Consider the following 11,960-nt stretch of genomic DNA (forward strand, 5'->3'; position numbering starts at 1 on the left):
AATATTTTTTCTAGGGCTTCCTGGTGGCTCAGTGGTAAAGAATCCATCTGCCAATGCAGGTGACACGGGTTTGATCCCTGATCTGGGAAGATCCTACATGCTGTGGAGCAGCTAAGCCCATATACCAAAACTACTGAGGCTCTGCTATACAGTCTGTGCTCCACAACTAGAGGAAGGCCCACATAGCAACAAAGACCCAGTGCAGCCAAAACTTCAGCACATACATTTTGTCTAGCTTTTTTGGTTCTTGCCTGCCCTAGCAGGAGGTGGTTCTGCAGTAGTCTAACCGACTATTACTGAAATTGGAAATCTATTACGGATGTCCTTTGAACCTCAGAAACAGTAAAAGCTAACTTTACTTAATTCTTAAAGAAGTGAATGAATAAAAGTTATACAGGTGAATGAGATACACAGAGAAAGACAGAATAGCATGCATGAAGAAAAGAGTATGATGTGTACAAGGAATTGTAAGAAATTTAGTGGTTTTAGATCATAAATTATGAGGCAATAAAAGAAAAATTATAGAAGCTATGTTATAAAAGACCTTAATGCCAATCTGAGGGCTTCCAAGGTGGCTCAGTGGTAAAGAGCGCATCTGCCGATTCAGGAGACACACGTTTGATCCCTGGGACAGGAAGATCCCTTGGAGAAGGAAATGGCAACCTACTCAAGTATTCTTGCCTGGGAAAACCCATGGACAGAGGTGCCTGGTGGACTACAGTCCATGGGGTTGCCAAAGAATCAGACAAAACTTAGTAACTACACAACAACAATAATGCCAAACTAAAGAGCTTGGATTTTTATCTGAAAACTGTTTGCAGTGTTCCTCCCTCCTCACAGTACAACTTGTCCCTTTTAGCACAGGAAATAATGGGATCAAATTTTAATTTCCCAAAATTTATGTTGAAATCATTATGGGAATGTATATAAGGGACTGAGACTAGACTCCAGAAAATTAGTCTCTTAAAAAGGTATAAAGTGGGGGTGGCCCTAAGCTGGTGGAAGAGTAGGATGGGGAGACCACTTTCTTCCCCATAAATTCATCAAAAGATCGTTTGAATGCTGAGCAACTTCCACAAAACAACTTCTGAACACTGGCAGGGGACACTGGACACCCAGAAAGGCAGCCCATTCTCTTCGAAAGGAGATAGGACAAAATATAAAAGACAAAACGAGAGACAAAAGAGTTAGCAACAGAGATCCATCCCGGGGAGGGAGTTGTGAAGGAGATTTCCAAATACCAGGAAACCCTCTCACCGGTGGGTCTGTGGGGAGTTTTGGAATCTCAGAGGGCAACATAACCGAGAAGGGGGGAGAAAAACCCTACAGAATATGCGCCTAACCACAACTACCAGCGGAGAAGTAGCCCAGATGCTCGCGTCCACCACCAGCAAGTGGGGGCTGAACAGGGAGGTGCCAGTTATATGCTTAAGCTAAGGACCAGGCCTGAATGCCCTGAGGGAAACCTGAGGGAGCTAACATGAGATAGCAACTCAAACTGTACGATAGCCAGAGAGAGAAAAAAGAAAAAAAGAGAGAGAACTTTCCCTCGAAAAGCTCTAACCTAAGGCACAGCCTAGCCTGCTCACAGAACAAAGGACTGAGTAGATATCAGAGGAGAGCTAGCCAGCTGCGGACTGGCCCATCCCCTGCCAGAGGCAGAGAGGCAGGTGGGCGACAGCCAGAGCCAGAAGGCAAGGGGCAATCTCAGCCCCAGAGACGGCATCCTCCACCAAACTGTGAGCAGGCTCCCAGTTGCTAACCAAGTCTTCCTGGGGTCCTGGATGGTTGACATCTGCCAGGAGGGCTGCAGCCAGATTCAGCTCCCCAGAGGAGACACATGGCCTACCTGAAACAGTGCTCTCATGGTGCACTCAAGTGCACCCAAGAAACAAAGTGGCTGGGACTGGGGAAGTGATTAAGATGCACAGACCACCTGGGACAGTGTGTTCAACAAGCACCTGCTTGCCTGAGCTGCTCAGACCTGGGAAGGACACAAAACACATGCCCAACTGAGTCTGTGCCTTTGTGGAGTAACCAAGAACCTAAACCTGGGCAGCTTAGACCTGGGAAGTGCACGAAACCCAGGGCCCACTTTGGACAGTTCCCCTGCAGAGCAACCTGGAGACTGAGCAGTGTAGACTGGGAAAGCACACGTGCCGTGAGCTGGTGCAAACCCAGTGTGGTCCATACACTGCAAACACTCCCCACAGATGCCAGTGATATTTGTTTGCAGTGTTCCTCCCTCCTCACAGTACAACTGGACAAGTGAACCTAAATAAGTGACCACCTTCGCCCCCTTGTGTCAGGGCAGAAATTAGACACTGAAGAAACTTGCAAACAGAGGAAGCCAAAATAAACAAAGAAGAGGCAACAGCTCTGGAAGTGACAGGTGCAACAGATTAAAACCCTGTAGTAAGCATTGACTAAGCATTGGAAAGGGCCTATAGACCTTGAAAACAAGTATAAGCTGGAACAAGGAACTATCTGAAACTGAACTGACCCCACACTGCCCTCAGCAGCTTCAGAGAAATTCCTAGATATATTTTACTATTATCATTTTTTAATTTAAAAAATTATTTTACTTTTTTTATTACTCCTTTAATTTTCATTTTTATAACCTATTACCTTGCAAAAAAGACCCTATTTTTAAAGCAAATTTAATATATATATATATAATATATTTCTGTGATTGATTTTATTTTATATTTTTAATATTGTATTTTTGAGAGTCTAACCTCTACACTAGGTTTTTAATCTTTGTTTTTTGGTATTTGTTATCAATTTTTTACCTTTAAGAATTGACCCTTCAGTATCCATTTTTACTTAGGGGTGTGATTACTGGCTTGATTGCTCTCTCCCCTTTTGACTCTGCTTCCCCCCCCCCCCCCCCCCCCCCCACCCAGGACACCTCTATCTCCTCCTTCTCCCTTCTCTTCTCTACTTAAACCTGTGAATCTCTCTGGGTGTTCTGGGCTGTGGAAAACACTTAGGGAACTGATTACTGGCTAGAGTGGCCTATCTCCATTTGACTCCTCCTCTTCTCCTGGTCACCTCTATCTCCCTCCTCCCTCTTCTCTTCTCCATGTAACTCTGTGAACCTCTCTGGGTGTCCCTCACTGTGGAGAATATTTTCACCATTAACCTGGATGTTTTATCATTTGTGCTGTATGGAGGGAGAAGTCTTGAGGCTACTCTAAGAATAAAACTGAAAGCCAGAGGCAGGAGGCTTAAATCCAAAACTTGACAACACCAGAAAACTCCTGACTCCAGGGAACATTAATAGACAAGAGATCATCCAAAAACCTCCATAGCTACACTGAAACCAAGCTGCACCCAAGAGCCAGAGCCAATAAGTTCCAGAGCAAGACAAACCACACTAATTCTCCAGCAACACAGGAATATAACCCTGAGCATTAAAATACAGGTTGCCAAAAGTCACATCAAATCCATATATGCCTCAAAACTCACTACTGGACACTTCATTGCACTCCAGAGAGAAGAGATCCAGCTCCACCCACCAGAACATCAGTGCAAGCTTCCCTAACCAGGAAACCTTGACAAGCCACTAGTCCAACCCTACCCATAGGGAGCAACCTCCAGAACAAAGAGGAACCACAAACTTCCAGCATACAGAAAGGCCACCCCAAACACAGCAATATAAACAAAATGAAATGGAAGAGAAATATTCAGGAGGTAAAGAAACATGATAAATGCCCACTAAACCAAACAAAAGAGGAGGAGATAGGGAGTCTACCTGAAAAAATATTCAGAATAATTATAGTAAAGGTGATCCAAAATCTTGAAAACAAAACGGAGTTACAGATAAATAGACTGGAGACAAGGATTGAGAAGATGAAAGAAATGTTTAACAAGGACCTAGAAGAAATAAAGAAGAGTCAATCAATGATGAATAATGCAATAACTGAGATCAAAAGCACTCTGGAGGGCACCAACAGTAGAATAATGGAGGGAGAAGATAGGATAAGTGAGGTGGAAGATAGAATGGTGGAAATAAATGGAGCAGAGAGAAAAAAAGAAAAAAGGAATTAAAAGAAATGAGGACAACCTCAGAGACCTCTGGGACAATGTCAAATATCCCAACATTCTAATCATAGGAGTTCCAGAAGAAGAAGACAAAAGGAAAGGGCATGAGAAAATACTTGAGGAGATAATAGTTGAAAACTTCCCTAAAATAGGAAAGGAAATAGCCACCCAAGTCCAAGAAACCCAGAGAGTCTCAGACAGGATAAACCCAAGGCCTAACACCCCAAGACACATACTAATCAAATTAATGAAGATCAAACACAAAGAGCAAATATTAAAAGCAGTAAGGGAAAAGCAACAAATAACACACAAGGGGATTCCCATAAGGATAACAGCTGATCTTTCAATAGAAATTCTTCATGCTGGAAGAAAATGCCAGGACATACTTAAAGTGATGAAAGAGAAAAATCTACAACCCAGGTTACTATACCCAGCAAGGATCTCATTCAAATATGAAAGAGAAATAAAAAGCTTCACAGACAAGCAAAAGCTGAGAGAATTCAGCAACACCAAACCAGCTCTTCAACAAATGCTAAAGGAACTTCTCTAGATAGGAAATGCAGAAAAGGTTTGTAAACTCAAACCCCAAATAACAAAGTAAATGGCAATGGGATTATATTTATCAATAATTACCTTAAATGTAAATAGGTTGAATGCCCCAACAAAAAGACAAAGACTGGCTGAATGGATACAAAAACAAGACCCCTATATATGCTGTCTACAAGAGACCCACCTCAAAACAGGGAACACACACACTGAAAGTGAAGGGCTGGAAAAAGATAATTCATGTAAATGGAGACCAAAAGAAAGCAGGAGTAGCGATACTCATATCAGATAAAGTAGACTTCGAAATAAGGGTCGTGAAAAGAGACAATGAAGAACACTACATAATAATCAAAGGATCAATCCAAGAAGAAGAAATGACAATTATAAATATATATACACCCAACATAGGAGCACTGCAATATGTAAGGAAAATGCTAACAAGTATGAAAGGGGAAATTAATAGTAACACAATAATGGTGGGAGACTTTAATACCCCACTCACACCCATGGATAGATCAAATAAACAGATAATTAGCAGGGAAACACAAACTTTAAATGATGCAATGGACCCATTAGGCCTAATTGATATCTATAGGACATTTTACCCCAAAACAATGAATTTCAACTTTTTCTCAAGTGCACACAGAACATTCTTCAGGATAGATCACATCCTGGGCCATAATTCTAGCCTTGGTAAATTAAAAAAACAAATCATTTCAACCATCTTTTCTTATCACAATGCGGTAAGATTAGATGTCAACTAAAGGGAAAAAAAAAAACTATTAAAAGTTCAAACACATGGAAGCTAAACAACATGCTTCTGAATAACCAACAAATCACAGAAGAAATCAAGAAAGAAGTCAAAATACGCATAGAAACGAATGAAAATGCAAACACAATAACCCAAAACCTATGGGATTCAGTAAAAAACAGTGCTAAGGGGAATGTTCATAGCAATAAAAATTACCTCAAGAAACAAGATGAAAATCAAATAAATAACCTAACTCTGCACCTAAAGCAACTAGAAAAAGAAGAAATGAAGAACCTCAGGGTTAGAGGAAGGAAAGAAATAATAAAAATTAGGGCAGAAATAAATGGAAAAAAAAAAGGAGACTATAGCATAAATCAACAAAGCTAAAAGCTGGTTCTTTGAGAAGATAAATAAGATAGACAAACCATTAGCCAGACTCACCAAGAAAAAAAGGGAGAAGAATCAAATCAACAAAATTAGAAATGAACATGGAGAAATCACAACAGGCAACAACAGGATCATAAGAGACTACTATCATATATGCCAATAAAATGAACAACTTGGAAGAAATGGATGGATTCTTAGAAAACTGAACCAGGAAGAAATAGAAAATCTTAACCAACACATCATAAGCATGGAAATGGAAACTGTAATCAAAAATCTTCCAACAAACAAAAACCCAGGACCAGATGGTTTCATAGGTGAATTCTACCAAAAATTTAGAGAAGAGCTAATATCTATCCTATTCAAACTCTTCCAGAAAATTGCCAAGAGGAAGGTAAACTGCCAAACTCATTCTATGAGGCCACCATCACCCTAATACCAAAACCAGACAAAGATGCCACAAAAAAGAAAACTACAGGCCAATATCACTGATGAACAGAGATGAAAAAATCCTCAACAAAATTCTAGCAAACAGAATCCAACAACATATTAAAAAAGATCATACATCATGACCAAGTGGGCTTTATCCCAGGGAAGCAAGGATTCTTCAATATTCACAAATCAATCAATGTGATACACCACATTAACAAATTGAAAGATAAAAACCATAAGATTATCTCAATAGATGCAGAGAAAGCCTTTGACAAAATGCAACATCCATTTATGATAAAAAAAAAAACAAACCTCCAGAAAGTAGGCATAGAAGGAACATACCTCAACATAATAAAAGCCATATATGATAAACCCACAGCAAACATTATCCTCAATGGTGAAAAACTGAAAGCATTTCCCCTAATGTCAGGGACAAGGCAAGTGTGCCCACTCTCACCACTACTATTCAACATAGTATTGGAAGTTTTAGCCACAGCAATCAGAGAAAAAAATAAAAATAAAAGGAATACAAGTTGGAAAAGAAGAAGTAAAACTCTCACTGTTTGCAGATGACATGATCCTCTACATAGAAAACCCTGAAGAGTCTACCAGAAAATCACTAGAGCTAATCAATGAATATAGTAAAGTTGCAGGATATAAAATCAACACACAGAAATCCCTTGCATTCCTAACACTAACATGAAAAGACAGAGAAATTAAGGAAACAATTCCATTCACCATCACAATGAAAAGAATAAAATACTTAGGAATAAATCTATCTAAAGAAACAAAAGACCTATATATAGAAAACTATAAAACACTGATGAAAGAAATCAAAGATGATACAAATAGATGGAGAAATATACCATGTTCATGGTTTGGAAGAATCAATATAGTGAAAATGAGTATACTACCCGAAGCAATCTATAGATTCAATGCAATCCCTATCAAGCTACCAATGGTATTTTTCACAGAGCTAGAACAAATAATTTCACAATTTGTATGGAAATACAAAAAGCCTCAAATAGCCAAAGCAATCTTGAGAAAGAAGAATGGAACTGGAGGAATCAACCTGCCTTACTTCAGACTATATTACAAAGCTACAGTCATCAAGACAGTATGGCACTGGCACAAAGACAGAAATAGAGATCAATGGAACAAAATAGAAAGCCCAGAGATAAATCCACATACCTATGGACACCTCCTCTTTGACAAAGGAAGCAAGAATACACAATGGAGAAAAGACAATCTCTTTAACAAGTGATGCTGGGAAAACTGGTCAACCACTTGTCAAAGAATGAAACTAGCACACTTTCTAACACCATACACAAAACTAAACTCAAAATGGATTAAAGATCTAAATGTAAGACCAGAAACTATAAAACTTCTAGAGGAAAACATGGGCAAAACACTCTCTGACATAAATCACAGCAGGATTCTCTATGACCCACCTCCCAGAGTAATGGAAATAAAAGCAAAAATAAACTGGACCTAATTAAACTTAAAAGCTTTTGCACAGCAAAGGAAATTATAAGCAAGGTGAAAAGAGAGCCTTCAGAATTGGAGAAAATAATAGCCAATGAAGCAACTGACAAAGAATTAATCTCAAAAGTACACAAGTAGCTCATGTAGCTCAATGCAAGAAAAAAAACGACCCAATCAAAAGATGGGCCAAAGACCTAAACAGACATTCTTCAAAGAAGACATACAGGTGGCTAGCAAACACATGAAAAAATGCTCAACATCACTCATTATCAGAGAAATGCAAAGAAAAACCACAGTGAGGTACCATCGTCTCACACCAGTCAGAATGGCTGTTATCAAAAAGTCTACAAATAATAAATGCTGGAGAGGATGCAGAGAAAAGGGAACTCTCTTACACTGTTGGTGGGAATGCAAACTAGTACAGCCGCTATGGAAAACAGTGTGGAGATTCCTTAAAGAACTGGAAATAGAACTGCCATACGACACAGCAATCCCATTGCTGGGCATACATACTGAGGAAACCAGAACTGAAAGAGACACGTGTACCTCAGTGTTCATCGCAGCAGTGTTTATAATAGCCAGGACATGGAAGCAACCTAGATGTCCATCAGCAGATGAATGGATAAGAAAGCTGTGGTACATATACACAATGGAGTATTACTCGGCTATTAAAAAGAATGCATTTGAATCAGTTCTAATGAGGTGGATGAAACCGGAGCCTATTATACAGAGTGAAGTAAGCCAGAATGAAAAACACCAATACAGTATATTAATGCATATATATGGAATTTAGAAAGATGATAATGATAACCTTATATGGGAGACAGCAAAAGAGACACAGATGTAAAGAACAGACTTTGGACTCTGTGGGAGAGGGCAAGGGTGGGATGATTTGAGAGAACAGCATTGAAATGTATATTATCATATGTGAAACATATTGCCAGTCCAGGTTTGATGCATGAAACAGGGCGCTCAGGGTCAGTGCACTGGGATGACTCTGAGGGATGGGATGGGGAGAGAAGTGGGAGGGGGGTTAAGGATGGGGAACACATGTACACCCATGGCTGATTCATGTCAAAATATGGCAAAAACCACTACAATATTGTAAAGTAATTAGCCTCCAACTAAAATTAATTAATTAAAAAACAGGTATAAAGGGAATGTTATGGTCTAGATTAGAAAAAGGGTACAGATTCATGATATGCTTGGATGGTTAAGTCTATATAAAGAAAAAAGAAGAATAAAAAGTAAAAAAATGACTGCCCAGTTCTTGCTTGGGCGATCAGGTGGGTGATGCTATCAATATCTGACATGGAATAAAGCAGAAGGAGATCTCTGGGCTTGGAAAAAGAGGAGGCAAAGAAGAATACATTCTAGGCAATGCTGATTTCAAGGTGCCTTGGGGAACACAGGTACATGTATGAATATGGACAGACAGTTTAGTCACTCAGTCATGTCCAACTCTTTGCAGCCCCATGGCTTGTAGCCCACCAGGCTTCTCTGTTCTTAGGGATTCTCCAGGCTAGCATGCTAGAGTGGGTTGCCATGCCCTCCTCCAGGGGATCTTCCCAACCCAGGGATCGAACTGAGGTCTCCCACATTGCAGGCAGATTCTTTACCATCTGAGCCACCAGGGAAGTCCAAGAATACTGGAGTGGGTAGCCTATCCCTTCTTCAGGGGAACTTCCTGACTCAGGAATTGAACCTGGGTTTCTTGCATTGCAGGCAGATTCTTTACCAGCTGAGCTACCCGGGAAGCCTGAGGTTAAAAGCTGGAGATGAAAAAGATTTGGGAGTTACCACTTATCAATTAGACAACTCAGATGAGACCACTCACATAGAATGAGAAGGAAAATGAACCAGAGACAAAACGCCAACATAGGAAGGACAAGCAGAGGAGAAGGGAATAATAAAAGAGATCAAGACAATATTGTCAGAGAAGCAGGAAGAGAACCAGGACAGAGAAATGTAAACCAGTGGGATATGTATTGGGTGGGCCAAAAAGTTTTTTGGGGGTTTCTTAGTGTCTTACAGAAAAATCTGAACAAACTGCTATGGCCAACCATGAGCAGTATTAAAGTTGAAGAGAGGATTTCTGAGATACCAAATATGTTTGCTGTATTTGGACATTAGAACCTCATGGCTTCAGTTGAATAAAAGGGAAAGAAATGAAATCAAACTAATCTGAGGAACAAATATAACTTACTCTTGAGATGTTTAAATGAGAAGAAAAAGAGAGAAAAATTGTAGTCTAAGAAATGGAAGGGTCAAAGAGCATTTTTAAAAAGTTATGGGAGATGTTTAACAGCATGTGGACAGGAAGGAAGAGCTGTAATGTGAAAGAAGCAACTGGGCTGATTTTGAGACTTCAGAAGAGGGTTAATAGATTGGGAAAATCTGAAGCTATAGTTACAGATTTTTAGAAGAGTAGCAGTTCTGAGTAACTGCAGGATTCTTGGCTTTCTCTGTGATGCTTTTCTGAAAAATTTGAATTTTTGTGGTAGTATGCATTATTCTTATAATTGGAAAAAGCAGTGAAGATTAAAATAAAGATGTGATCAAGCACCAGATTTTCTGTAAAGATTTTAAAAAATCAAAGGGAGAAAAGTCCTCAAAATGTGAAATTGGATCGTTGAGCATTATTCCACCTGTGCATTTGTTATTTAAATGAAAACACTCAAACCAAGAATTTGCACTATTTGTGTGAGACTGTATTCTGATTTTTTGTAAGGCAGTAAAGGAGCATTCCTCTGGAGAGAAAATAGTTTCCTAAATATCTAAATTACATAATTCATTAGAAAATACTATCCTAGGAAGAATGCATGGAGACATTTAATCATCTATTATTTTCTGTCTCTGCATAGTATTTGTGATATTATTTGTAGCATAATTTCCCTGATTCAGTACTATATTTAATAATTCCAAAAATAACCAATTGATTCTGGCAAAATTTTGACAAGGAAAAGCATTTGGCAGGGAGAAATGTTATACTTCATAAATTAGGTCCTTGTACCAATCAATCATTTTTTTCTCCCTTAGACTGTCCATTTTGGTCTAACTCAGCTAGACAATGAAAATGACAAACTATTATATCTCAGTCACAGAAAAAGCAAGATGCTTGAGTGGAGTCACAGAATATTATAAATTCGTGCAGAATTCTGGAAACTCCTTCACTTCCCTCTTTCTTCTTTTCTCCTTCCTGCGCTGGGTGGAATCTGGGCAGAATATCCAACATCTTGCTGAGCATCTGTGCTAAGAAGACTGTGCTAAGCCGGTGGTAGTCAGGTACCAGATAATCTGGCTCAGTCTTTGCTTTTCTGAGACCGGCAGTGTGATTCCTCCATGTTTCCTGCATCCAGGGAGGCAAATGGTCTTGCTTTTGACTGCAGCTCTGGTCAGTTGGTCCTGGCCGCTTGGGGCATTTCAATGAATGGGCTGAGACGGAGCACTGTGACCGTGGGCACAACGTCCAGTGGACAGGTGGTGTAACATGACCTGGAAACTGAAAAGTGAAAATGACAGAGCCTCTGCCACTGAAACGGCACGCAGTGGGGGCCCTGTTCACTGGACCAGCCCAACACATCATGGGCGCTACCTGAGAGGTTTAGGGTTTGGCAGTTCAGGCAGGAAGGATAAGAGGAGCTTAGCGGGTAGGAGAGCACATGGTGGAAAATTCCCTGGATCTGGGTTTACCTGTGTGATTTGGGTCATTCATTTATTTTTATCAGCAGTAAAGAATGAGACTCATAATTTTCTAGTCTTTTGTATTGTTGCTGTTTAGTTGCTAAGTCATGTTCTACTAACAAATGATTAAAAGGATTAGATTTTCCTTAGTTCATTTCAGTTCAGTCGCTCAGTCATGTCCAACTCTATGCGACCCCATGAACCGCAGCACGCCAGGCCTCCTGTCCATCACCAACTCCTGGAGTTCACTCAAACTCATGTCCATCGAGTTAGTGATGCCATCTAGCCATCTCATCCTCTGTCGTCCCCTTCTCCTCCTGCCTTCAATCCTTCCTAGCATCAGAGTCTTTTCAAATGAGTCAGATCTTCACATCAGGTGGCCAAAGTATTGGAGTTTCAGCTTCAACATCAGTCCTTCTAATGAACATTCAGGACTGATTTCCTTACGATGGACTGGTTGAATCTTCTTGCAGTCCAAGGGACTCTCAAGAGGCTTCTCCAACACCACTATCCTATGCATAGATTAAAAAAGATGGCTTTGTAAGCTCTCCAGCAATATTGCAGTGAAAAAAGTTGTTAGTAATGCCATAGTTATGACATGTTCACAGTGTTTGTTGCTATTAAATTATAG

The sequence above is a fragment of the Budorcas taxicolor genome, chromosome 5 (genome assembly GCF_023091745.1).
Source record: "Budorcas taxicolor isolate Tak-1 chromosome 5, Takin1.1, whole genome shotgun sequence".
Taxonomy (NCBI): Eukaryota; Metazoa; Chordata; class Mammalia; order Artiodactyla; family Bovidae; genus Budorcas; species Budorcas taxicolor.